The sequence below is a fragment of the Bubalus bubalis genome, chromosome 6 (genome assembly GCF_019923935.1).
Source record: "Bubalus bubalis isolate 160015118507 breed Murrah chromosome 6, NDDB_SH_1, whole genome shotgun sequence".
Lineage (NCBI taxonomy): Eukaryota > Metazoa > Chordata > Mammalia > Artiodactyla > Bovidae > Bubalus > Bubalus bubalis.
The window spans coordinates 25,048,150-25,074,500 of NC_059162.1; the positions used below are offsets into that span (position 1 = coordinate 25,048,150).

The following is a 26,351-nucleotide window of genomic DNA, read 5'->3' on the forward strand; positions in this document are numbered from 1 at the left end:
ACTTAACTCATAGAAATACTCCTGGCAATACTCTTGGTATTTGAGTTACATATTTAAGACTCAGTAAATTTACTTATATTGGAAAAGGATTAACCGAATAACTAAAATAGAAAATGTCTAGACTTGTAATATGGCTTTAATTATCATAATATAATACTTTTAATTAAAAATGAGAGTGTTTTTCCCCCCACCTTTGTAGACATTGTTTAGAAAGTACTGACATAGTAGGGCTGTGGCTTTCTCAGTGTTTTATTACAGTTAATGCCAAGGCTAGAACTTTGCCTGCCATGAAAATTTGATAAATATTAACTCATGATTATGGTAAACTTCGAAATTAATAGAAAAGGATAGGTGAAAACTCAATTCATAGAGTCTTTTTCCTAAAGCAGTCAAGCCATGTTCTCTGTCTCACATGGATGATTGCATTTAGTAGCAATTAGAATTTGTTCTGACATTAATTGAGTTTGTTTCACTTCTACCACAAATAATATTTCACTGAAATATACGTTCAAAGAAATTGTTTTCCATAAACCTAACAGCTTTAATTACCTGATACACGCAGAACCGATGATTGACTACCTAAGACTCCAAAGACAAACTTCATGAGGACCTGAATAGAGCAGAGCTTCCAACCATTTCTAGTTATGAGTTGTAACACTTACATTATCCTTTTCTATGTGTGTCTTGATATGAATAGGAGTGAGAAGCGCTTGTGTAGATAGAGACCACATTAATCATGAGTTAGTGGCTCGTTTTCACAGTTCTGCTTAGTCTGGTTTGGTCCCTTAGGGTACCTGCTCCCAATCTGTGTGTGAATGGTTCTCAATGGGAATCTGACTCTTTTAGCTTCTGAACTAGTCCTTTTTATCTGTATATGGTCAGCTATGTCCCTTGCATTCCTGCTTTCCTCTTCTTAAAATAGATCCATTCATTGCTACCAAACCAGCTTTTCTTGAATACTGCCTCTTTAAGTACTGAGTTCTTGATACCCCATCCCTAGCTAAATGTGCACATTTGTAATTTAGACATTCTTTACCTGTATTTGTCCTACACGAAGTAACATAGGTCATAGCCAGTCCTCAAGGAAGAATCTAAGAAACTTTTCTTCTCACATCTTTCATCCATTTTTTGGTCATACCAGAAATCAGAGCAAGGAAGAATCTTATTTAAAAATTCACCCTGTGTGTATTATTTCCACACATTCCCCATCCAATAATTTATTCCACAAGCATATTTTGAATGTCATCATGTTTTAGGGTCAGGCACTATGCAAGAATCTTAGTATAAAAATGAATAATATCATGGTCCTACCCTAAAATTGTTTAAATTATTAAAGATACAGACATGTATATGTGTATATGTATACACACACAAACGCATACACATACATATATATGGGCTTCCCAGGTGGCTCAGTGGTATACATATCCTTGGGTTGGAAAGATCCCCTGGAGAAGGAAATGACAACCCATTCCAGTATTCTTGTCTGGGAAATCCCATAGACAGCAGAGTCTGGTGGACTATAGTCCATGGGGTCACAAAGAGTCAGACATAACTTAGTGAGTAAAAATTATACATACATGTATGCATGCATACATGCATACATCCCATACATACTGTTTCCTTTAAGGTCTTCATAAGATAAAGGTATATTTTTAAAAATGTCATCACTGCTGCCAATATTCATTTCACTCTCTAGTTGGGATATTTCCAGACAGGACAAGGGAAAACAAGGGAAGAAGCCAGACCAGGCATACTTCTGGCTGGCATACCTGACTTATTGCTTTGATTAAAATGGGATAAATCACCTCTGATAAAATCACTGCATTAACCCTACTATCCCAACCAAAAGATGGTACTACTTCCCAAATCTTTGCTTGATATGTGTCTTCTTACCGTAGAAGATCTTAGTTGTTTGTATCATTTGACATGCATCCTGTCTCTCCCATCCCCAACTCTACCAAGCCTTAAGCTGATCTTGCTTTGTGTTGGTTGTGCTTCTATTGTGGCACATACTACATAATATTAGAGACATATAGTCATGGATCAGCAATTGGAGCAAGGTAGGAACTGCTTTTAGACTTGGTCCCAAGGGTAGGATTTGTCCCTTCTGTGCCTAAAACTTCCATGCATTCATTTATTAGAAGGATTAGATAAGTTATTCTTTCTGAATCAATCCAGTTTTAACTCACTTTCAAATGACATTTCCAACAAACCCTTCCAAGGCACAAGATGTCCCATGGGTCTGCTTGGATTATTCACAACTTAAATGAGAAGATTGCAGGTCATGCTCTCAGCTTTGGGGGTTGGATCCAAACTAGGTACAGTGAGCTAGAATGAAATTACTGAAACACTCCCTGTTCCTTTGTGACAAATGTCAGTTCCTCCTTTGAAAAAGAAAAGTTAACTGTCAACTGCTGTAGCAGCATGAACATTTTTACTTCAGAGGACTCTGGTGAAATGATACAAGCCCAAAAGGTGGAACTGATTTTAGACTCTATTACCATATCAAAGAAATTTTCTGCTTCTTGACAAACATCATACCAAAAATATTTTAGATTCATCAGCCAAGGGTTTAGGACACCCTAGTGTGCGGTGACTATGTTTTCATGGCCAGGTGTATCTTGAGAATTTATGGGTCAGAAAATTGGAAAGGATGCAAAAGAGAAAACTCTAATTTTAAATGATGGACTCAAAATAATTTTCAGATTGATTTTCCATTCATAGTGTGCAGACTAGATTGACTGGAAGATCTGGTGAAATAAATCAGCCTATGAGGTCTGACAAAAATGAAAGGATGCTGTTGCTCACACAGCAGTGTTCACAGGACTCCAGTTGGAGCCCACACAAAATCATTCTGTCAGGCAAATTCGAGCTAAGTGAATATATGCAGTGTTCAGTTCAGTTCAGTCGCTCAGTCCTGTCCAACTCTTTGCGACCCCATGAATCGCAGCAGCACACCAGGCCTCCCTGTCCATCACCAACTCCCGAAGTTCACTCAAACTCACGTCCATCGAGTCGGTGATGCCATCCAGCCATCTTATCCTCTGTCATCCCCTTCTCCTCCTGCCCCCTATCCCTCCCAGCATCAGAGTCTTCTCTAATGAGTCAACTCTTCGCATGAGGTGGCCAAAGTACTGGAGTTTCAGCTTTAGCATCATTCCTTCCAAAGAAATCCCAGGGCTGATCTCCTTCAGAATGGACTGGTTGGATCTCCTTGCAGTCCAAGGGACTCTCAAGAGTCTTCTCCAACACCACAATTCAAAAGCATCAATTCTTCGGTGCTCAGCTTTCTTCATAGTCCAACTCTATGCAGTATTAATAGTTTATTTAACATTTGTTGGGATCCCATGAAGTTTTGTTCAGTGTGCTCAGAAGGCCAGTACGTGGAGGAACATAATTTGAGTTGACAGGCAAGAAAGCAGACAATTTGATGCGACAGCAAAGGTGCTAGAACGAGTTATGGAGTGATGCAGCAGGAGCACAGAGAGAAGGTACAACTAACTTCAGAGGCCCATGGAAAAGTTCTAAAGGTGAAAGAAAAAATTGTTTTCCAAGGCAGTTGAAGGAACCAGAAAAGGACTGGTGTAAATTTCTATTGCCTGTACCATAGAATGATGGCAGATACAGCCAGAGAGATTTTAGGTTAAACTGTAAAAAAGAGTTTCTATTCAACCATTTTTGATTTACGTTAACTTGGATTCTGAGAACGAAAGATCATATATGCCTTCTCTATAGAAAAGTTAAGCTTTATCCTATGGAAAATGCAGAGCAAACCAAAGCTTTTAAGTCAGAATGACATGCATGGAATTGTTTCATAGTAGGTTAGCCTTGGAGAAGCTCTGAAGTAGGTACTACAGTAGGAAGAAGCTGATGCTGGGAAAGCCACTGAGGAGACTATACACACAGTCTAGGCACAGGTCCGACAGTCTAAACAAGGGCAGGAGAGAGACTGAGAGGGAGCTGATGGGGCTCAATAACTGTCCCTTCCTCTTGGCCAAGACTATATGGAATCTAGTCACAAAATGAGACCAGGAAGGAAGTTAGTTCCTTGTAATGTAAAGCAATCCTGAATATTCATCGGAAGGACTGATGCTGAAGCTGAAACTCCAATACTTGGGCCACCTGATGTGAAGAACTGACTCACTGGCAAAGACCCTGATACTGGGAAAGATTGAAGGCAGAAGGAGAAAGGGGACGACAGAGGATGAGATGGTTGGATGGCATCACTGACTCGATGGACATGAGTTTGAGCAAGCTCTGGGAGTTGGTGATAGACAGGGAAGTGTGGCGTGCTGCACTCTATGGGGTTGCAAAGAGTTGGACGTGACTGAGCAACTGAACTGAACTGACTGAACTTAAACCAGAGGTACTGGAGAAAAACGGAAAGCAGAGGTACTGGAGAGGTACTAGAGGAAAACTGGAGATTGAGAAGAGGAGAAAGCAGGGCTGTCCCATTGCCTTTCTAGCCCTATAAGTGACTGGTTTTCTACTCTTGTTAAATGTTGAATGTCTCTGTTTTCCTCTCAGCTCTTCCATTACCTACTGAAACCAATTAACTGAATAGCCTCTCTGATAGATATACAACTGTGGCAGTGTCTATTTTCCTGACTGGAAATAGGAGAATTAACACAAGAGATAGAATCAGTACAAAGGAGAATGTATAAGGATTAATGACCATGGATATGGAGGTAAAGAAGGGAGTGGTAGTAAGGACAACTCTGACACTTTGAAGTCTTGAGGCTGAGTAAGAAAAATAATGCCAGTAAATACTCACTCTCTGGGGTTAGAATGTGCCAGGAACCATTCTACATGCTTTACATATAATAACTCATTTAATCCTTACAACAACTCTATGGGGTAGAAACTTAATGTTATATAACTTTACAGATAAGAAAAACCAAAGTTAGGGAGTTTAAATCATTTATCCACAATCACAAATTAGTGAATAGCAGAGAACTTAGTGGCCAAGAACGTAGGGAAAGGTTTGAGGAGAAGGACGAGACAGTGAGCTCATATCTGGACATGTGGTATACTTGCCGAACACCCAAGTCTAGATGTTCTGTAGTTGGAAGTACAGCCTGTAATTTAAGAGACAGATTAAAGCTGGGGCTGTGCGTCATTGTTGTATAACTATATGTTGAAGCTAATATAATGTCAGGTAGAAAAAAAAAACTGGGGAAAAAAAAAGGTTTAAAACTTTAGTAGTGGATGTTATTGAATAAATGAGGCAGATGAACTGGCCTGTTCTCTTGAATACAGTCTATGGACAAAATGACTGCCAGTAAGATGCCTCCCAAATTACCATGCTATGCTGCTATGATATAATCCCCGATTTTCCCTATTGTACCACTAACTTGTCACCACTTAATAAATTAGTATGGGAGTTTCTTGGCAGCACTGACTGTGTATATTTTAAACAGTCAATCGAACACCAAGTATCTACTGAGCTCTTGGTAAATGGTTAGCTAGATATTAGGTTCTGTAGAGGATTTAAGAGAAACCCAAGATACTGTCTCCTCCCTGAAGTACTTTACACAAGCAGATTTGTCAAATATTCTGTACCTCTATCTTATGACTTCATTGGAAGCACTATACATACTGAGAGGCTCAGTCAGTACTCAGAGAACAGGTTTTTAATGACAAGGGGGTGATTGGAAATTCTTTCACATTTAAAAAACTCTCAGTTTGATAATTTAGGGTGCTTTAAAGATGTCTAAAATTTCCCATACAGTTCTTATGGAACTTCTTTGTTGCAAAAGGGTGTAAGTCATAAGATGAGGTCATACATTCAAATTTTTTTGAGCATTCTCCACATTAATCCAATGGGATAAGTCCTAAGGATACAAAAAGGGGTAAAACTTCCCCCCTGAAAATGATGAAATAAAAGTAATGACTGTAAAGCAGTGTATTAAGGGCTACAGTAGGACTGTTCATTGGCTGAGTTAGATTCAAAAAGGCATCTAACTCAGGCAGGGAGGGGATATTAGGTCATGCCCGCAGGAGAAGATGGAGCTGGAGTTAAGTCTCAGGAGACAAGTCAGAATTAATTGGAGAGGGATAAGGCATCCTGGACAAAATAAGTCTACTTGACAGCATGGAGGTGTCAGCTAGGGACATTCGGAGGTTGTAAACCAGAACAACTAGAATGAAAGGAGTGTGAGCAGATGCCACTTACTGTAAGTCTGAAAGGTTATAGGAAGATCGAAGCTGAAGAGCCATGTTAGTCATACGCAGGGGCTTTCATTACAGCCCCACAGGAGTGAGAGGAGCCACTGAGGGTTTTAATGAGGGGAATGAAATGATGACATTTACCTCTAAATGAAATCAAGTCAGTGATATATGGGGAATGTATTTGCTGGTGGTTGCAAGGAGTGGGAAGGAGTGGAATGTGGGGCTGAGACAGCACTTGGGAGGCCATTGCAGAAACCCAGGCAAAAAATGATGAGGGTAACTAACGTCTTTCTCAAATCAGCCAAGAAGCCCATTCACAATGACCTTTGGTTCCGATGTGTAAACAGAAGGAATTTATTTTCCCTATCTTTCTTTTTTAATGATTATTATTTAATGTAGGTTATAACCCTTCCTGGAACAGTTCACTAAGACCCCCGGAAAGAGGCAGCCATTAAAATTAAGCTGAGTGAGATGGAAAGTGGGGCTGTAAAAACTCCACCGCAGCCACCTGGAAACAGAAAATGTTAGGTTTGTGAGTCCTGGCAGGCTTCATGGGAAGGAACCCTGTACTTTCAGTCAAAAAGGAGGACCAGGAGCTGGATTTTCTTTTGAGTTTTCAATTTTAAACTTAAAGCAAAATGAGTTACTAGGGTATAGAAAGGGTCAACATCTGTCTTTTCTAATTCTAGGAATATAAACATTAAAACTCCTTTGTACTCACTAAAAGCAATGAATGGTAACAGAGTTGGAAAGAAATTGTCAAAGCCAATGGTATTAAAGTATAATTTTTGAAAAGATATAAACTCATAACTTCCAGACAAATATAAAATGAACATATGTCAAAGATTTTATTTAATTCATTAGTTAACAAGGGAACAGTAAGATCCTAAAATTGGTCTTATGCTTATTTAAGAATCTGAGTATATATAGGCAATTTAATAAGTTGATGGGTTAGATATAAAATGGTTAATGTCTAACAGGTCTATAAACCTTTTAGTCATGTATTCTACTAGTCAGTAATTATTTGCATCTCTACTGGGCAAAAGTTTCATGGTTACCCTTGCTCCTGGAGAGTTGTAAAACAGACAATCAATAGAAAGTCATACCCAGCACTTTCTTGTAATCAAAGGCCTGTCCCAATTGTTAGATAATTTTTCTGACAAAAGAGCTTTTGGTGAGAATGCAACTTTATATCTAGCATGGAGGAAACTACCAAGGATAACAAATTCAGATGTGGACATAGCAATACCATGATAACAACAGTAGAAAAAGGGGTTAAGCCTATGAACTGACAAGTCAAAAAAGAAGAAATAAAAATGACCAATAGACATACTAAAAATGTTCACTCTCACAAGGGTGTTTAAGAAATGTTAGTTAAAACAATAAGGTTCCAGTGCCCCGCCCCCTGACCCCAAGCTAATAAAAGCAAGCTTAGATGAGGATATCCAGTGTTAGCAATACTATAGGGAAATAAACACTGCCATAATCAGCATATGGCAGTATAAACTGAAAGCAGCTCTCTGGCTCCGACTCCAGTCCTTAGGGCTCCGCTGTACTGTGCTTCACATCCCTGCTTAAGAGCAGAAAAATGGCATGAATAGAACCCAGGTAAGCTCACCTCTTCCCTAGAACCTTCTGGTTGTGCCAGGGTTCCAATTGCACTACTCCCAAGTCTAGTAAGGCAGAGAGGCCCCCAGAGCATCCACAGTTGGCTTCCAATAGAGAAAAAAATCTTCCATTTATATCACTTGTTGGCAGAGGGGTTGTGGGTGCTGTGAAAATGATCACAGAAGGGAGAAGATGTGCCATTCCTTGGAATCAGGAGGATAGTGCTGTTGCCTGCTCCCCTCCCATCACATCTCTCTTTCTCTTACACACATACACACACACATGCACATCACATTACCCTAACAAGGCTTCTCTATCTAAAAAAGAGATCTGGTAAACTTATTCACAAGATCAGTTCAGTTCAGTCACTCAGTCATGTCCCACTCTTTGCGACCCCATGGGCTGCAGCACTCCAGGCTTCCCTGTGCATCACCAGCTCCCAGAGCTTGCTCAAACTCATGTCCATCGAGTCAGTGATGCCATCCAACCATCTCATCCTCTGTCATCCCCTTCTCCTTCCGCCTTCAGTATTTCCCAGCATCAGAGTCTTTTCCAATCAATCAATTCTTCACATTAGAGTTTCAGCTTCAGCATCAGTCCTTCCAATGAATACTCAGGACTGATTTGCTTCAGGATTGACTGCTTTGACCTCCTTGCAATCCAAGGGACTCTCAAGAGTCTTCAACACCACAGTTCAAAAGCAGCAATTCTTTGACACTCAGCTTTCTTTATAGTCCAACTTTCACATCCATACATGACCACTGGAAAAACCATAGCTTTGACTAGATGGACCTTTGTCAGCAAAGTAATGTCTCTGCTTTTTAATATGCTGCCTAGGTTGGTCATAGCTTTTCTTCCAAGAAGCAAGTGTCCTTTGATTTCATGGCTGCAGTCACCATCTGCAGTGATTTTGGAGCCCAAGAAAATATAAAGTGTGTCACTTTTTCCATTGTTTCCCCATCTATTTGCCATGAAGTGATGGGGCTGGATGCCATGATCTTAATTTTCTGAATGTTGAGTTTTAAGTCAACTTTTTCACTCTCCTCTTTCACTTTCATCAAGGGGCTCTTTAGTTCTTTGCTATCTGCCATAGAGGTGGTGTCATCTGCATATCTGAAGTTATTGATATTTCTCCCAGCAATCTCAATTCCAGCTTGTGCTTCATCCAGCCTGCATTTTGGCATTTTGCATGATGTACTCTACATATAAGTTAAATAAACAGGGTGAAAATATACAGCTTTTATATACTCCTATCCCGATTTCGAACTTGTCTGTTGTTTCATGTCCAGTTCTAACTGTTGCTTCTTGAGCTGCATACAGATTTCTCAGGAGGCAGGTCAGGTGGTGTGGTATTCCTGTCTCTTTAAGAATTTTCCACAGTTTGTTGTGACACATAATCAAAGGCTTTGGCATAGTCAATAAAGCAGAAGTAGATGTTTTTCTGGAACTCTCTTGCTTTTTCAATGATCCAACGGATGTTGGGAATTTGATCTCTGGTTCCTCTGCCTCTTCTAAATCCACCTTGAACATCTGGAAGTTCACGATTCATGTATTGTTGAAGCCTGGCTTGGAGAATTTTGAGCATTACTTTGCTAGCCTGTGAAAGTGAAAGTGAAGTCACTCAGTCATGTCCAGCTCTTTGCAACCACATGGACTGTAGCCTACCAGGCTTCTCCATCCATGGGATTTTTCCAGACAAGAGTACCGGCATGGGTTGCCCGTTTCCTTCTCCAGGGGATCTTCCCAACCCAGGGATCGAACCCAGGTCTCCCGCATTGCAGGCAGATGCTTACATGGTAGCGTGTGAGATGAGTGCAATTGTGCGGTAGTTTGAACATTCTTTGGCATTGTCTTGCTTTGGGATTGGAATGAAAACTGACCTTTTCCAGTCCTGGTGGCCACTGCTAGTCCTGTGGCCTTTTCTAGTCCTGTGGCCACATTCACATGATACTTCCTGATGTTTGGTGTTACTACTTGCAAAAGTGTTTGCATTTCAAAAGAAAATTTCTATTTAATCTATATTTGGTCTATATGTATCCCAAGTCTATGCTGATAGAATTCCAAAGCTTTCTTTGGATGGGAAGGAAAAAAAAATCAGACTGACAGAGGAAATAAATGCTTTGAAGGGGCCAAACACATAAGTGATGTGTTTTCAGAAAATATGGGATAGAGTTGAGGAATGCAAACAACTGAAAACTTGTCTTTGGAGCGCTTTACTCCTTAGTTTTGGCAGATAATAAAATGTTTATCTGACCAAATAGTGAAAGAAGTTTGTGTATCACAGGCAAATATAATCCATTAAGCATAGCACTAGGGAGGAACTTACTGTTTTACATTATCATGTTCAGTAATGAGAATACCCGGTTGAGTAAGTCATGGTCCTTTGAACTCAAATGCTATGAAATCTAAAAGTGTCAGTTAATTTAAACAATAATAATAAACATAACAAAGATAATACTTATTAAGGGTTTACTGTGTTCTGGATACTGTTCTAGCTAATTTTCAAACATGAACTCATTCTTAGCTTGGACCAAATTGAAACAACATTTTAAACCATACATTATTACTATTCCTATTTTTCAGTAGAGAAAACTGAAATGAAGAAACCCTAAGTGACTTGCCCAAGGTCATCACACAACTGGTAAATGGCAACACATTCTATTAACAGAAATCTATTTTGAATTCTATCTATCTATCTGGGCTTCCCACGAGGCTCAGTAGTAAAGGATCCACCTGCCAAAGCAAGAAATGCAGGAGACATGGGTTCAATTCTTGGATCATGAAGATTCCCTGGAGTAGAAAATGGCAACCCACTCCAGCATTCTTGCGTGGAAAATCCCATGGACAGAGGAACCTGGTGGGCTGCAGCCCATGGGGTCACAAAGAGTTGAACACGACTGAGCAACTGAGCAGGTATCTGTCTATCTTGTATCTATATATCTATCCCTAGTCCATCAGGTAAAGGGAGGTGTTCCACACTGAGCGATGCAGGGGAATCTGCAGATGGCAATGCTACAATAATGGTCCATAGACTCATAAATTCAGATAGAAACTTTTCTGCTTCACTCTGTCTTCTCACCCAGAGGCTTGGCAAAAATATGTTGCCATTGCTGAGTTTATTTTTATCCTCCACATTTGCCTACACCTGCAGTCTGGGGGTGAGTACCTCTGGAGTGACAGTGTCCAAGGTTACCCTTTGTGAGAGGACTGCTGGGCTCACCTCTGCCTTCCCTCTGCACACCCTGGGCTCCAGGCATAAATGAAGAGCACAAACACCACCAGTCTTGCCACCAGCCCCTCCCAGGCAGCATCTGGGAAGTGGGATCCAGTGGTTGGTAAACCTCCCCAGAGCATCCCAGCAGATTCTCCACCAATAAATTGTGGCCCTCTGGCAAGTCAAATGACTGCCAGATCAGCTGGGAGTGGGAAGAGACAGGTATGTTTAACCTTTCAGACTGAAAAAGGGGAAACTCTGATTCACGAGGAGTCAAGCTTCAGAAAGAGCAGACCAGTTGTCTGGTTGATGCTTCCTGGTGTTCTGTAGTTGTCATTTGTTCTATTCCCAGAATTGTGAATCTCTTTAAACAACACACACACAACCTAGTCATGTGGATTTCCACTGAGTCCAAAGTCCAGAACCTGGGACAGTAATTTTTACAAGATGATCACTGAGCAAGTCTTGAAACTTGTTTCTCTTGTAGCAAAAAGAAGAAGGGGGGGGGAAAGGGTTTTAGATGCAGCTTGCTACAATTTCTTCAAGAGAACAGCCATTTTAGCCTGTGAATATTTTCATTCTTAAAAGTTTTGACAATGAGGGTACAAGTGAAAGGAAGAGACAGAGAAAGAATGGTGATCAGTATAAAAGTGATTTCATTACTTTCATTACAGTTTCTATGATGGTAGTATTCTTTGGGCTTACCTACCAAGCAGTAAAGGAGATTAAAAATAATTAGGGCACCAGAGATTCTTGTGGAACAGGAAAAAGAAATTCTAATCTGGATGCTGGAGTAGCTTAAAGAAAGAGATTTTAGACTCTTCATAGATCTTTAAAGAGAAAAGAGAAAATCATCCATTTGATGATCTAGACATTCATTAACATCAGATTTTTTTCTCTGGATATACCCCCAAGGTTTTTATTCTGCAATTCCAAGTCTCCTATTGCCTGTTTGCTTGTCTGTTTCTTTCCCTGTAGGAAAGCTTCCTCTGTTCTAGCTTTTTTATTCTTATTTCCGTATTGAAACTATTACTCTGCAAAGTTGAATAATCTCTTACTTCTACCAAAATATGCTTCCCTGTATTTATAATGCATAATTATCTCCTTGAAATTTCATTTTCTGGCATTTTCTGTGAACTCGCCAGTAGGAAGAAGCACTGGCTTTCTCTAAGCTTAATATCCTGTGTACATGTGTCCTCAGTCGTGTTTGACTCCTTGTGACCCCAGGCTCTGCTGTCTATGGGATTTTCCATGAACAATACTGGATTGTGATGCTTTTTCCTACTCCAGGAGATCTTCCCGACCCAGAGATAAAACCTGTGTCTTCCGCATCTCCTGCATTGGCAGGCCGATTCTTTACCACTGTGCCACCCGAAAAGTCCTAGTATCCTATGAATTCACCTCAATTTAAAACGAAGTGACCATGATGACTCATTTTTTCCATTCTTTGTATTCACACCTCCATTGAGATACTAGATCTTGTATTATGATAATATAAAGCTTTAAGCTAATTTCAACACTCAAGAAATGCAACTAGTGACGATGGTGAAGATATTCAAGTAGTTTATCAAAATCAATAAAAATCTAAGACTAACATCTCTTATTTATTAATATTAGCACTTAGCATAAATTCCCAAAATCAAAATTTTGCATTGAATGTTCTATTTTCTAGAGTTAGAGAACAAAGACACTTCCTCCTTGGAAGAAAAGTTATGACCAACCTAGACAGCATATTAAAAGGCAAAGACATTACTTTGCCAGCAAAGATCCATCTAGTCAAAGCTATCAGTAGTCACATATGGATGTGCAAGTTGGACTATAAAGAAAGCTGAGCACCGAAGAATTGATGCTTTTGAACTGTGGTGTTGGAAAAGACTCTTGAGAGTCCCGTGGACTGCAAGGAGATCAAACCAGTAAATCCTAAAGGAAATCAATCCTGAATATTCATTGGAAGGACTGATGCTGAAGCTGGAACTCCAATACTTCAGCCTCCCAATGCAAAAAACTGACTCATTGGAAAAGACCCTGATGCTGGGAAAGATTGAAGGTGGAAGGAGACGGGACGACAGAGGATGGTTGGATGGCATCACCTACTCGATGGACATAAGTTTGAGTAAACTCTGGGAGTTGGTGTTGGACAGGGAAGCCTGGACTGCTGCAGTCCATGGGGTTACAAAGAGTCAGACACAACTGAGTGACTGAACTGAGAGAGCAAAGTTCTGATTAATCAGATATACTAATGGAAAGAAATTGTATTTACAGTATATGAATGACTGATCTTCAGGAAATTGCAATACAGCCAGATATTTTTAAAACCAAAATTTTACTGAAATGTTTAATTTTTATTATTTGCTATGGCAAGGGTACTGTGGAATCCTATGGTATCTCAAGGTTATTATGAATTTAGTTGTCATTCCTCTGGCTAATAGATAGAACATCATTGTCAGTCAGAGCACCAGAGTTCTAGACCTAAGTTGGTCAACTAACAGTATGATTGGGTGAGCCATGCTTCTTCTTGGCCTTCACCTCCTGAACTATAAAGTGAGATGATTATACTGGATGATCCCTTAGGTCCACTCTAGCTCTAACAGTCTGTGCCTGTGTTAGCACATACTGAGGGAAGTAATTATTTAACCTATATGCAACTGATGGAATGCCATATTACCTAAATAACCCCAAAGATCATAACATATGTAATCTCTTAACATGAAAATAATTAACAGTAATAGTGAAAAAATCTAGGTAGTTAGAACCAAAATGCTTTCGAAAATGCTTTGACTCAGAGAATGTGTCCACATGATATTCAAATTTCTGTTTGAAGAAAAAGTAAATTCTGTCCAACTTCTAGTATTTACATACACAATTGAAAATTAGATTTACTAGAATCCAAAGTAAACTGGATTGTTGAATCACATTAATGAGAGATGCTGTTATGATTACCCCTGGAAAAGTAGGTCAGTAGATACCCATTTGGACTACTTATGATGGTGAACAAAAGACTGAAGCACTTAAAACACGAAGAGAATCTTCAGGATCACCAAACCCAGCCCTGACTTTAACAGATTTTGGTGACTGAAGTCTAGAAAGATGGAGTTTTAATTCATTTTATTTAATGAACACACATGTAGAAAGCATCATTCCAGTGCTTTACAAATTCCAAATCATTTTTAGAGCAACCCTATAGACAGATTATCTTCATGGTACAGCTAAGAAAACTCAGGCATAGAAAGGCTAAGCAACTTGCCCAAGATCACACAGCTAGTAAGCAGGCAAAGCCAGAATTTGAATATAGTACTGGTTTTGTTTATGATCATGGGTAATGTATGTTGATAGAGGGAAAATAAAGAGTCTGCAGTATTTTTCCAATATACTTCAAAATTGCTGCTGCTAAGTCGCTTCAGTCATGTCCAACTCTGTGCAACCCCATAGATGGCAGCCCACTAGGCTCCTCTGTCCCTGGGATTCTCCAGACAAGAAACTGGAGTGGGTTGCCATTTCCTTCTCCAATGCATGAAAGTGAAAAGTAAAAGTGAAGTGGCTCGGTCGTGTCCGACTCTTCGCAAACCTATGGACTGCAGCCTACCAGGCTCCTCCATCCGTGGGATTTTCCAGGCAAGAGTACTGGAGTGGGGTGTCATTGCCTTCTCCAACTTCAAAGTTAAGAGGTTATAAAAATATCTTAAGACCTCTGGTGGTCATGACCTTTTGTTCCATTGAGATATAGTTGATTTACAATATTAGTCTCCGGTGTACAACATAATGATTCAAATTTTTTAAGATAATACTCCATTTAAAGATACTATAAACTATTGTTTATAGTATCTTTGTTCCCTGTGCTGTACAATATATCCTTGTAGCTTATTTATTTTGTACAATTTGTACCTCCACTCATATCCCTATCTTGTCCTTTCTCACTTCCCTCTTCCCATTGATGTAGAGAAGTGATTCTCTATGTCACTGAGTCTGCTTCTATTGTGTTATATTCATTCTTCTGTTTTATTTTTTAGACTTCAAATATAAGTGATAACATAGAGTATTTGCATTACTTATTTCACTAAGCATAACATAATACCTTCCAGGTTCATCCATGTTGTTGCAAATGGCAAAATTTCATTCTTTTTTTTATGACTGAGTAGTATTGCATAGTATATATAAACCATATCTTCTTTATCCATCTGTTGATGGACACTTAGATTGCTTTTATATCTTTACTATTGTAAATAATGCTACTATGAACATTGGGGTCAATGTATCTTTTCAAATTAGTGTTTTCATTTTCTCTGGATATATATCCAGGAGTGGAATTGCTGGATCATAGGTGGCTCTGTTTTCAGCTTTTTGAGGAAAGTTCTCCACAGTGGCTACATCAATTTACATTCTTACCAATAGGATAGAAGAGTTCTCTTTTCTCCACATCCATGCTAACATTTGTTATTTGTGGTCTTTTTGATGATAGGCATTTTGACAGGTGTGAGGTTATATCTCCTTGTGATTCAATCTGCATTTCTGTGATGATTAATGATGTTGAACATCTTTTCATGTGTCTGGTTGCCATCTGTATATCTTCTTTGGAAAAATGTCAGTTCAAGTTTTCTGTCCATTTTTTTAATCAAGTTGCTTTTTTTTGGGGGGGGGGATATTGTATTGTATGAGCTGTTTACATGGTTGAGATATTAACCATGATTGGTCATATTATTTGCAGAAATATTTTCTCGGAGGAGCCAAGATGGCAGAGGAGTAGGACAGGGAGAACACTTTCTCCCCCACAAATTCATCAAAAGCGCATTTAAACGTCGAGTAAATTCCACAAAACAACTTCTGAATGCCAGCAGAGGACATCAGGCACCCAGAAAAGCAACCCAACTCTTCGAAAGGAGGTAGGAAAAAATATAAAAGACAAAAAAAGAGACAAAAGAGGGAGGGACGGAGTTCCGTCCCGGGAAGGGAGTCTTAAAAAGAGAGAAGTTTCCAAACACCAGGAAACCTTCTCACTGCTGAATCTGTGCCGAGCTTTGGAAGCACAGAGGGCAACATAACAGGGAGAAAAAAATAAATAAACAATTAAAAATCGCAGATTGCGAGCCCTACGGTAACTCCCCCAGCGGAGAAACAGCACAGACGCCTGCACACGCCATTAGCAAGCGGGGGCTGGGCAGGGAAGCACAGTGCGGGCTGCGTCGCTTAGAGTAAGAATCTGGCCCGAATGTCCTGAGCGCTATCTGAGCGAAATAATTTGGGCTAGCAAACCAGACTGTGGGATATCTACCACGCGAAAAGCCAGCCCTAACCTAAGACACCGCCAGGCCCGCGCACGGAACAAAGGACTGAACAGAGATAGCCGGCTGCAGACCTTCCCCCTCTGGTGACAGGCAGCCAGAGCCAGAAGGGGGCAATTGCAACCCCAGAGAGACACTATCTATAAAACTGTAAGCAGGCTTCTTTGCTAACTAAAACTTCTTGGGGGTCTGGACGGTCAACATCTGCCTGAGAAGGTGCGCCGGTTTTACACCCAGATAACCGAGTGGCGGGAAGGCAATAAGTCGCAGCATCGGCATTCGCCAAACACCTCATCACCTGAGCTGCTCGGACCTGGGAAGAGCACAAAACGCAGGCCCAACCGAGTCTGCGCCTCTGAGGACTACCCGAGTGCCTGAACCTGAGCGGCTTGGACCTGGGAGCTCAGCCCAGGGCCGGCCTCTGATTGTTCCCGGCGGAACAACCTAGAGCCCAAGCAGTGTGGGCAGGGAGGCTACACGCGCCGTGAGCGGGGGCAGACGCAGTGTGGCTGAGGCACTGCGAGCGCACGCCAGTGTTATTTGTTTGCAGCATCCCTCCCTCCCTCCCCACAGCGCAACTGAACAAGTGAGCCTAAATTTAAAAAAAAAAAAAAAGTGTCCTCCACCGTCCCCTTTGTGTCAGGGCAGAAACCAGACACTGAAGAGACCAGCAAACAGAAGAAGCTATAACAGAGGGAAACGCCTTGGAAGCTACAGGCCATAGATTCAAACCCTGTGGTTACTACGGACTACATAGGAAGGGGCCTATAGATCTTGGGAAATATAAGTCGGACCAAGGAACTAGCCAAAAATGAACTGAACCCACAATACTCACAACAAAACCAGAGAAAGACCTAGATATATTTTTACTATTTTTACGATCAATCTTTGTTTCTTTTTTTTTTTAATTTAAAAAAAAAAATTTTTAAGTCCTCTATTGTCCTTTAATTTTCACTTTTATAACCTATTACTTTGCAAAAAAAAAAAAAAAAGACCCTATGTTTTTTTCTTCTTCAGCAAACTTCATATATATATTTTATAATTTTTTGACCGTGTTTTGTTTTTTTTTCTTTTTCTTCTTTTCTTTAACATTGTATTTTTGAAATTCCAAACTCTACTCTAGATTTTTAATGTTAGCCTTTTGGTATATGTTATCAATTTTGTACCTATAGTTTTTTTTATAATTTCTGAGACTTTTTTTTCTTTTTTTCCCCTCTGTTTCTTTCTCTTCTTCTTTTATATAACATCGTATATCTGCAATTCCAAACTCTACTCAAGATTTTTAATTTATGCTTTTTGGTATTTGATATCAATTTTGTACCTGTATTTTCTTTATAATTTTTGCGACATTGTTTTTGTTGGTTTGTTTGTTTTCTCTCTTTATTTTTCTTCTTTTTTTTTTAACATTGTATTTTTGAAATTCCAAACTCTACTCTAGATTTTTAATTTTTGCTTTTTGGTATTAGTTATCAATTTTGTACCTGTAGTTTCTTTATAATTTTCGTGACCTTGTTTGTTTTTCTTTGTTCATTTTTTCTCTCTTTCTTTTCCTTCTTCTTTTTATTAACATCGTATTTTTGAAATTCCAAACTCTACTCTAGATTTTTAATTTTTGCTTTTATGTATTTGTTACCAATTTTGTACCTTTAAGAACCCAATCTTCAGGACCCATTTTTCACTAGGGAGCAAGATTACTGGCTTGACTGCTCTCTCTCCCTTTGGACTCTCCATTTTCTCCACCAGGTCGCCTATATCTCCTCCCTAACCCCTCTCTACTCTACCCAACTCTGTGAATTTCTGTGTGTTCCAGACGGTGGAGAACACTCAAGGAACTGATTACTGGCTGGATCTGTCTCCCTCCTTTTCATTTCCCCCTTTTATCCTTCTGGCCACCTCTGTCTCCTTCCTCCTTCTCTTCTCTGTATAACTCCGTGAACATCTCTGAGCGGTCCAGTTGTGGAGTGCACATAAGGAAGTGACTACTGGCTAGCCCACTCTCTCCACTATTGATTCCACCTCATCTCATTTGGATTACCTCTAAATCCCTCCTCCCTCCTCCCTCTTCTCTTCTCCATGTAATGCTGTGAACCTCTCTGAGTGACCCTCACAGTAGAGAAACTTTTCATCTTTAACATAGATGTTTTATCAATGGTGCTGTATAGAAGGAGAAGTTTTGAAACTACTGTAAAAATAAGACCGATAACTGAAAGTAGGAGGCTTAAGTCCAAACCCTGACTCCAGGGAACTCCTGACTCCCAAGGAACATTAATTGACAGGAGCTCATCAAACGCCTCCATACCAACACTGAAACCAAGCACCACACAAGGGCCAACAAGTTCCAGGGCAAGACATACCAAGCAAATTCTCCAGCAACAAAGGAACACAGCCCTGAGCTTCAAGATACAGGCTGCCCAAAGTCACCCCAAAACCATAGACATCTCATAACTCATTACTGGATATTTCATTACACTCCAGAGAGAAGAAATACAGCTCCATCCACCAGAACATCGACACAAGCTTCCCTAACCAGGAAACCTTGACAAGCCACCTGTACAAACCCACACACAGCGAGGAAATGCCACAATAAAGAGAACTCCACAAACTGCCAGAATACAGAAAGGACACCCCAAACTCAGCAATTTAAACAAGATGAAGAGACAGAGGAATACCCAGCAGTTAAAGGAACAGGATAAATGCCCACCAAACCAAACAAAAGAGGAAGAGATAGGGAATCTACCTGATAAAGAATTCCGAATAATGATAGTGAAATTGATCCAAAATCTTGAAATTAAAATGGAATCACAGATAAATAGCCTGGAGGCAAGGATTGAGAAGATGCAAGAAAGGTTTAACAAGGACTTAGAAGAAATAAAAAAGAGTCAATATATAATGAAAATGCAATAAATGAAATTAAAAACACTCTGGAGGCAACAAATAGTAGAATAACAGAGGCAGAAGATAGGATTAGTGAATTAGAAGATAGAATGGTAGAAATAAATGAATCAGAGAGGATAAAAGAAAAACGAATTAAAAGAAATGAGGACAATCTCAGAGACCTCCAGGACAATACTAAACGCTACAACATTCGAATCATAGGGGTCCCAGAAGAAGAAGACAAAAAGAAAGACCATGAGAAAATACTTGAGGAGATAATAGTTGAAAACTTCCCTAAAATGGAGAAGGAAATAATCACCCAAGTCCAAGAAACCCAGAGAGTCCCAAACAGGATAAACCCAAGGCGAAACACCCCAAGACACATATTAATCAAATTAACAAAGATCAAACACAAAGAACAAATATTAAAAGCAGCGAGGGAAAAACAACAAATAACACACAAGGGAATACCCATAAGGATAACAGCTGATCTTTCAACAGAAACTCTTCAAGCCAGGAGGGAATGGCAAGACATACTTAAAATGATGAAAGAAAATAACCTACAGCCCAGATTATAGTACCCAGCAAGGATCTCATTCAAGTATGAAGGAGAAATCAAAAGCTTTTCAGACAAGCAAAAGCTGAGAGAATTCTGCACCACCAAACCAGCTCTCCAACAAATACTAAAGGATATTCTCTAGACAGGAAACACAAAAACGGTGTATAAATTCGAACCCAAATCAATAAAATAAATGGCAACGGGATCATACTTATCAGTAATTACCTTAAACGTAAATGGGTTGAATGCCCCAACCAAAAGACAAAGACTGGCTGAATGGATACAAAAACAAGACCCCTACATATGTTGTCTACAAGAGACCCACCTCAAAACAGGGGACACATACAGACTGAAAGTGAAGGGCTGGAAAAAGATTTTCCATGCAAATAGGGACTAAAAGAAAGCAGGAGTAGCAATACTCATATCAGATAAAATAGACTTTAAAACAAAGGCTGTGAAAAGAGACAAAGAAGGTCACTACATAATGATCAAAGGATCAATCCAAGAAGAAGATATAACAATTATAAATATATATGCACCCAACACGGGAGCACCGCAGTATGTAAGACAAATGCTAACAAGTATGAAAGGAGAAATTAACAATAACACAATAATAGTGGGAGACTTTAATACCCCACTCACACCTATGGATAGATCAACTAAACAGAAAATTAACAAGGAAACACAAACTTTAAACGATACAATAGACCAGTTAGACCTAATTGATATCTATAGGACATTTCATCCCAAAACAATGAATTTCACCTTTTTCTCAAGCGCACATGGAACCTTCTCCAGGATAGATCACATCCTGGGCCATAAAGCTAGCCTCGGTACATTCAAAAAAATAGAAATCATTCCAAGCATCTTTTCTGACCACAATGCAGTAAGATTAGATCTCAATTACAGGAGAAAAACTATTAAAAATTCCAACATATGGAGGCTGAACAACACGCTGCTGAATAACCAACAAATCACAGAAGAAATCAAAAAAGAAATCAAAATTTGCATAGAAACGAATGAAAATGAAAACACAACAACCCAAAACCTGTGGGACACAGTAAAAGCAGTCCTAAGGGGAAAGTTCATAGCAATACAGGCACACCTCAAGAAACAAGAAAAAAGTCAAATAAATAACCTAACTCTACACCTAAAGCAACTAGAAAAGGAAGAAATGAAGAACCCCAGGGTTAGTAGAAGGAAAGAAATCTTAAAACTTAGAGCAGAAATAAATGCAAAAGAAACAAAAGAGATCATAGCAAAAATCAACAAAACCAAAAGCTGGTTTTTTGAAAGGATAAATAAAATTGACAAACCATTAGCCAGACTCATCAAGAAACAAAGGGAGAAAAATCAAATCAATAAAATTAGAAATGAAAATGGAGAGATCACAACAGACAACACAGAAATACAAAGGATCATAAGAGAGTACTATCAACAATTACATGCCAATAAAATGGACAATGTGGAAGAAATGGACAAATTCTTAGAAAAGTACAACTTACCAAAACTCGACCAGGAAGAAATAGAAAATCTTAACAGACCCATCACAAGCACGGAAATTGAAACTGTAATCAAAAATCTTCCAGCAAACAAAAGCCCAGGTCCAGACGGCTTCACAGATGAAGTCTACCAAAAATTTAGAGAAGAGCTAACACCTATCCTGCTCAAACTCTTCCAGAAAATTGCAGAGGATGGTAAACTTCCAAACTCATTTTATGAGGCCACCATCACCCTAATACCAAAACCTGACAAAGATCCCACAAAAAAAGAAAACTACAGGCCAATATCACTGATGAACATAGATGCAAAAATCCTTAACAAAATTCTAGCAATCAGAATCCAACAACACATTAAAAAGATCATACACCATGACCAAGTGGGCTTTATCCCAGGGATGCAAGGATTCTTCAATATCCGCAAATCAATCAATGTAATACACCACATTAACAAATTGAAAAATAAAAACCATATGATTATCTCAATAGATGCAGAGAAAGCCTTTGACAAAATTCAACATCCATTTATGATAAAAACTCTCCAGAAAGCAGGAATAGAAGGAACATACCTCAACATAATAAAAGCTATATATGACAAACCCACAGCAAACATTATCCTCAATGGTTAAAAATTGAAAGCATTTCCTCTAAAGTTAGGAACAAGACAAGGATGCCCACTTTCACCATTACTATTCAACATAGTTTTGGAAGTTTTGGCCACAGCAATCAGAGCAGAAAAAGAAATAAAAGGAATCCAAATTGGAAAAGAAGAAGTAAAGCTCTCACTGTTTGCAGATGACATGATCCTCTACATAGAAAACCCTAAAGACTCCACCAGAAAATTACTAGAACTAATCAATGACTATAGTAAAGTTGCAGGATATAAAATCAACACCCAGAAATCCCTTGCATTCCTATACATTCATAATGAGAAAACAGAAAGAGAAATTAAGGAAACAATTCCATTCACCATTGCAATGGAAAGAATAAATACTTAGGAATATATCTACCTAAAGAAACTAAAGACCTATATATAGAAAACTATAAAACACTGGTGAAAGAAATCAAAGAGGACACTAACAGATGGAGAAATATACCATGTTCATGGATTGGAAGAATCAATATAGTGAAAATGAGTATACTACCCAAAGCAATTTATAGATTCAATGCAATCCCTATCACTACCAATGGTATTCTTCACAGAGCTAGAACAAATAATTTCACAATTTGTATGGAAATACAAAAAACCTCGAATAGCCAAAGTGATCTTGAGAAAGAAGAATGGAACTGGAGGAATCAACCTACCTGACTTCAGGCTCTACTACAAAGCCACAGTTATCAAGAAATATGGTACTGGCACAAAGTCAGAAATATAGATCAATGTAACAAAATAGAAAGCCCAGAGATAAATCCACACACATATGGACACCTTATCTTTGACAAAGGAGGCAAGAATATACAATGGATTAAAGACAATCTCTTTAACAAGTGGTGCTGGGAAATCTGGCCAACCACTTGTAAAAGAATGAAACTAGAACACTTTCTAACACCATACACAAAAATAAACTCAAAATGGATTAAAGATCTCAACATAAGACCAGAAACTAGAAAACTCCTAGAGGAGAACATAGGCAAAACACTCTCTGACATACATCCCAGCAGGATCCTCTATGACCCACCTCCAAGAATATTGGAAATAAAAGCAAAAATAAACAAATGGGACCTAATTAACCTTAAAAGCTTCTGCACATCAAAGGAAACTATTAGCAAGGTGAGGACAGCCTTCAGAATGGGAGAAGATAATAGCAAATGAAGCAACTGACAAACAACTAATCTCGAGAATATACAAGCAACTCCTACAGCTCAACTCCAGAAAAATAAATGACCCAATCAAAAAATGGGCCAAAGAACTAAATAGACATTTCTCCAAAGAAGACATACAGATGGCTAACAAACACATGAAAAGATGCTCAACATCACTCATTATCAGAGAAATGCAAATCAAAACCACTATGAGGTACCACTTCACACCAGTCAGAATGGCTGCGATCCAAAAGTCTACAAGTAATAAATGCTGGAGAAGGTGTGGAGAAAAGGGAACCCTCATACATTGTTGGTGGGAATGCAAACTAGTACAGCCACTATGGAGAACAGTATGGAGATTCCTTCAAAAACTGAAAATAGAACTGCCTTATGATCCAGCAATCCCACTGCTGGGCATACACACTGAGGAAACCAGAAGGGAAAGAGACACGTGTACCCCAATGTTCATCGCAGCACTGTTTATAATAGCCAGGACATGGAAGCAACCTAGATGTCCATCAGCAGATGAATGGATAAGAAAGCTGTGGTACATATACACAATGGAGTATTACTCAGCCATTTAAAAGAATACATTTGAATCAGTTCTAATGAGGTGGATGAAACTGGAGCCTATTATACAGAGTGAAGTAAGCCAGAAAGAAAAACACCAATACAGTATACTAACGCATATATATGGAATTTAGAAAGATGGTAACAATAACCCTGTGTATGAGACAGCAAAAGAGACACTGATGTATAGAACAGTCTTATGGACTCTGTGGGAGAGGGAGAGGGTGGGGAGATTTGGGAGAATGGCATTGAAACATGTAAAATATCATGTATGAAACAAGTTGCCAGTCCAGGTTCGATGCACGATACTGGATGCTTGGGGCTGGTGCACTGGGACGACCCAGAGGGATGGTATGGGGAGGGAGGAGGGAGGAGGGTTCAGGATGGGGAACACAGGTATACCTGTGGCGGATTCATTTTGATATTTGGCAAAACTAATACAATTATGTAAAGTTTAAAAATAAATTAAAATTAAAAAAAAGAAATATTTTCTCCCATTCAGTAGACTGTCTTTTCATTTTGTCTGTGGTTTCCTTTGCTGTGCAAAAGCTTTTAAGTCTAACTGTGTCCCATTTATTTATTTTTGCTTTTGTTTCCTTTGCCTTATGAGACAGATACAAAAAAAATATTGCTATGATTTATGTCAGAGAGTATTCTGCCTATGTTTTTCTTTTAGAATTTTTATGGTTTCTGCTCTTACATTTAGGTTTTTAATATATTTTAAGTTTATTTTTGTATATAGTGTGAGAAAATCTTTTAGGATCTTTGCAGGGGAGTAAACAGCAAACATTAGCTGATTGAGTGTATGCATTGGAGAAGGAAATGGCAACCCACTCCAGTATTCATGCCTGGAAAATCCCATGGACTGAGGAGCATGGTGGGCTACAATCCATGGGGTCACAAAGAGTTGGACACAACTGAGTGACTTCTGTGTGTGTGTGTGTGTGTATTGACTCTTAACCAAAAGAGTAGGTAAGTAAAATGGGCACTTCCAGTTCAAAATTGTGTATTGAAAAAGAGAGACTAAATGTAATGATACAAAAGATGATTTTAAAAAATAGAAAAACAAAACAGAATGGTTCTAACAGGGTCAGAATAGAAGTATAGACTGTAATTATTTACTGTAATTATTTTCTGGAAACTGAGTTTTAAATCTCAGACTTGGTGTGTATAAAAAACAGCACAGAAAATAGGGGCAAAGTGATTAAAAAAAAATTTACTTTGGGAAGGGAGCTGGGTGATAAAAGACGCACAGAGTACTTTGTAGTTCTGCCCTTATACAGTCACCTGAACTGTCTGGACCTTTGTTTTCACAGGTATGTAGTCTGAGGACAATGGTATTTACTTTTTTTTTTTCTATCAGAAATAGTTTAAAGCTTTAGCTCTCATCTGTAAATGAGATTAGAAGTAATTTATAAAGTGTCCAGCACATTGACATTTGCTTGATCAGTAAATGTTTTATGCAAATATGTGATGATAATTACAGTAACAGAATTATTGAAGTTTTTCTCAAATAAGATTAATAGACACTGTCTTTGTGTTTTGGATGCCATTTATAATCTTAATTATATCAACATTTTGTGAAAGGATCCTCTCCAAGTCTCTCATTCTCAAGCTCATCTTCACCATGCCATTCTTTTCTTTCCCCAACACTGATAAAGTCCTTTGAATGCTAAACCACTAAGTTCAGGACAAATAATTATATACTTTTGTGACTATGTTATTGAACACTATTATCCAAAGAGTCTAAATTTGCTGGCATACTAAATTATTTTCATATTAAAAATAAAAAAGAATTTCTGAATTTAAAACTCTGTTTTGATAACACATGGATTCTATAAAATAGGTATAGTCCACTCTGTTTTACATTTGAAGAATGTGATGTCCAGAGAAATTAAGTAATTTGTCCAAACTTTTCATCAGTCAGGCAGACTGGGATGAAAAATCTCTCCCACATCAAACTCATCAAATTCCCCACTCCTCAAATACAGCAAGGGTGATTAAATATAGTCAAGAAATGAAAATCCCCAGTTTTCAGAAGGTATGAGAACATTTCTTAAAGAAAAGGCACAAATGCTGTGGGGCTCACAGGAAATTCACAAAGAAGGGAATGGAAGAGGAGAGTTTAAGAGTCTGGCCCAGGGAGGGAAAGAACAACAGGGAAGTTTAGAATCCACTTAGAACCATAAGTAGAAAATATATGAGAACTGGAAACCCAGGCTCATATAGTAGGTGGGTATGAAGTTCATGGAACCATATGGTTAAAGTTACTCAAAATGAGAAATTAACTTGAAAACTGGAATGAGTCCAGGGAAATCATAGGGTTCCTGCAGAATAGTTTAGAGAAGCATTTCCACATCCCCAAACATACTGAACTCCAGTAGAAAGTATTTTGTGCCCGAAAATGATGTTAAAGTATAATTGTAAATCTCGTGGCTAAATAAACTAGCATTCAGGAGAGACAGTAGGCCCTACAAGAAAAGAAATCTGCACACCAAAAATGAGATAATATAACAATCTAAAGGGAACTATAAATACATCTGAAATGGTCACAGATATCAAGGAATTGATGCAACATAAAGTAGAAACAGAATTTTTTTTTTTAGAGGTACTGAGCACAGAATATTTTTAAAAGAAAGAAAAAATTAATATGAGAAATAAATCATTTTCTATAAATGGGAAATATAGTCATTGATATGAGAAGCTGAATATATGGCTTAAATAACAACTCTACTCTTTATCATGGTGCCTTGGAGGCTATCAGCCACTTCAGA

At 38.7% G+C, this 26,351-nt stretch overlaps 1 long non-coding RNA gene across 1 annotated transcript in view; it reads left to right on the forward strand.

Moving 5' to 3' along the window:
• LOC123334005 overlaps positions 1 to 15,757 on the forward strand; it is a 75,949-nt gene extending 60,192 nt beyond the window's left edge. The window contains exon 3 of the long non-coding RNA XR_006551707.2: positions 15,699 to 15,757. This is a non-coding gene — a long non-coding RNA (uncharacterized LOC123334005). The remainder of the gene's footprint in view (positions 1 to 15,698) is intronic.
• Positions 15,758 to 26,351: the final 10,594 nt, after the last annotated feature.